The following is a 3368-nucleotide window of genomic DNA, read 5'->3' on the forward strand; positions in this document are numbered from 1 at the left end:
GTTAACTCTAATGGCTGACAACAGAAAAGGACCAGGAGACCATTTTAATCACAAAAGATGTACTTTATTGTACAGAAGGCAGGGTTTAAGTAGCAGAAGGGAACAAAGGACATTTTTGACATGAGGCGATAGTGATGGGCTTTGAAGGTCAGAACCTTCATGGCAAAAGTACTAAGGAATGAAGAGAATTAATAGTGGCAAAGGGGAGTTCCAGAGTGATTAGTGGCAAGAGAGAAACAGACAGAAAGAAGCCCTGAAGGGAGAGAGATAAGATAAGAGTTAGACCAAAGTGGAGTAGGTGAAGGGAATAGAAAGAAGGGCCTTTTAGTCAAAGCAGAATAGAGTATGTGTTGTCAAAAGCAGGTGAACTGTAGTGAACTTTAAGCAGGCAAACCATTTGGTTTATAACAAAGAAATGAGTTAAGTGTTAGGGGGTGTAGGTTCTTGTGAAACTTGGGAGACTGACAATGGGAAACTGAGTCAGGAAAGCCTTTCCTCCATGCTCAGCCCCTGAAAGAGAGAGACTGACATGTGGGGTGTCTTTTCAGACCTCCATCTTTATGATGGGAGTTCCCCTATGCTCTTACCATGCTTTCACAATTAACCCTAAAATAAATGACCCTTAACATATTTCATCACTGTGTTATAAACTCTACAACTCTATATTTTAGGTTGTAGGAAATATCACAATGCATTCTTTTTATTTTTCTATTCAAAATTTTATCACGATTGTTCCAAAACCCAATATTTGGTGATTCTATGAAAAGGGATAGTAAATAACTGGAGAGTGTATCTGATTAGTAGAAATACTTCTGTTGGCATGTCGCTATTCATTATCCCATGGGGCTATTGAGCTATTGGAGTCAGAGATGAAAAACCCACGAGATCAGAATTTTTAGTTCATTAGTATAGTATCAGGTCCTAGAAAAGCAGCAGGTATACATCAGAGGACAGTAAATATGTAATAAATTAATGACTGAATGAATGTGCAGCTTTGAGCTAGAAGAGAAGCAGAAGCAGTAAATAATGACAAAAATCTACCTACCAAATAAAATGGCAAATATGAGTTTGTCCAAAATGACTGGGCCCGTAAAGACATTTTTCATTTTGACAAAATATATTTTTTGTTGTTTTGCATCATCAAACAGGAACATGTGAGATAACATGATTTTTTTAAATTTCTAGACATTTAACAAGTATTCAAATTATTCATCAACAGATAATATTTTAAAGCCCAAGTTTCTTTTTTAAAAATTTTTATTTGTTGTTGGATAGAGACAGAAACTGAGAATGGATGGGGAGACAGAGAAAGGGAGAGAGAGAGAGACCTGAATCCCTGCTTCACCACTCTTGAAGCTTTCCCTCTGCAGGTGGGGATCAGGGGCTTGAACCCTGATCTTTGCATACTGTAGTTTGTACAATTAAACAAGTGTGCCACCCACTGCCTGGCCCCAAATACCAGTTTATTTATATGTCAAAAAAAAAAAAGAAGAAATTTGTCATCCTTCCTTATGGTTGTCATGAAAGAGAAAACTCAAACCAAACTAAGCACAGTGCCTGAATACACTTATCAATAATTCTAAAATTTTATGCACATAGGAATCACTTGACCCAGTTCCAGGATCCTTAATCTGGCTGTTTGTGGTTGGGACCCAGGAACTTGCTTCCATTAAAGGAAACACAAGTGCTTGTAATGTGAGACATCTGTAGACACAGCCAAGTCTGAGAAATGCTGAAATCCTATCAGTGACATTTTTCTTTTTTTTTTAAATTTATTTATAAAATAAAAAAATATTGACAAGACCATAGTATAAGAGAGGTACAGTTCCACACAATTCCCATCACCAGAGTTCTGTGTCCCATCCCCTTCCCTGATAGCTTTCCTATTATTTAATCCTCAGGGAGCATGGACCCAGGATCATTATGGGATGCAGAAGGTGGGAGTTCTGGCTTCTGTAATTGGTTCTCTGCTGGACATGGGTGTTGGCAGGTGGATCCATACTCTCAGCTTGTTTCTATCTTTCCCTAATGGGTCAGAACTCTGGGGAGGTGGGGTTCCAGGACACATTGGTGATGAGGTCGTCTGCCCAGGGAAGTTATATTGGTGTCATGGTAGCATCTGCAACTTGGTAACTAAAAAGTATTAAGATATAAAGCAGAGTAAATTGTTTAATACTCAGGAGCCTAAAGGTAAGAATGTTGCAGATGAGATTTGGGCTCTCCATTTTGGAAAAAGCCAGTATGTCTATTTTAGGTATATTCCAAGGGACCCATGACTTCTAATTGTGCCTTAGACCAACAGCTAACATGCAGGTGGGCCAAAGGTTTTTGCCTGGAGATATGGTGTCAGGGTTGGAAATAGGACTAGAAAGCTGAATCAGGGAAGAAAGTGGCTCCCATTATGGGAAACGTATATAAATACCATTAAGTGATACTTTATCATGGGAGTCCTGCCTTCATTACAATGCTGTAAAAATTCAAGGAGTAAATGAATGTGAAATGCATTGCATAGTTTAATACACTTTTAAAAGATCAGTCCTAATGCCAACACAAAAAATAGATAGGGCATACATTTCCTTGGGTATAAATTAACTTGAAGAACTAACCACTACTACTATGTTAGATAATCAGACTCAAGAAATGATGGAGGTCTGATTGTGTCTGTCAACTAGCTATCATGTTGTTCTTCCTAAACAGTGTGATACTTCATAAGTTTAATTATACATTTTCTGATATAAACTAAATAACAAAGCACTTCTATCCAAAATTATTAAAGTTTAATTTTTGTTTTAGATATAAGTTCTACACTTGGAATTCTAAAAATATCCTATACATTATTGCTTTCTTAAAGAATATCAAGCCAGGGCCAGGCAGTGGGGCACCAGGCTGAGTGCATATGTTTACAATGTACAAGGATCCATGTTCAAATCCCTGACCCCCACCTGCAGGAGGAAAGCTTCACGAGTGGTGAAGCCAGGCTGCAAATGTCTCTCTCTTCCTCTCTATCTCCCCTTCCCTCTGGATTTATCTCTGTCTCTATCCAATAAATAAAATATTAGAAAAAATTAAAGAGGATCTGTTAATGGCGCAAGTGGCTAACGGCCCACATTACAGTGCACAAGGACCTGGGTTCAAGTCCCCCAGTTCCCATCTGCAGGGGGAAAGTTTCACGAGTGGTGAAGAGGGACTGCAAGTGTCTCTCTATCTCTCTCCCTCTCTATCTCCCCTTCTTTCAATTTCTGGTTGTCTATCCAATATATAAAGATAATAAAAAATGTTTAAATTTTTTAAAAGAATATCAAGCCAAAAGTAAAGTGAATTTTCTTGGATCCCTTTCAATCTTTAAAGCCACTAATAGAAAAAAAAAA

The sequence above is a fragment of the Erinaceus europaeus genome, chromosome 17 (genome assembly GCF_950295315.1).
Source record: "Erinaceus europaeus chromosome 17, mEriEur2.1, whole genome shotgun sequence".
Classification (NCBI taxonomy): Eukaryota; Metazoa; Chordata; class Mammalia; order Eulipotyphla; family Erinaceidae; genus Erinaceus; species Erinaceus europaeus.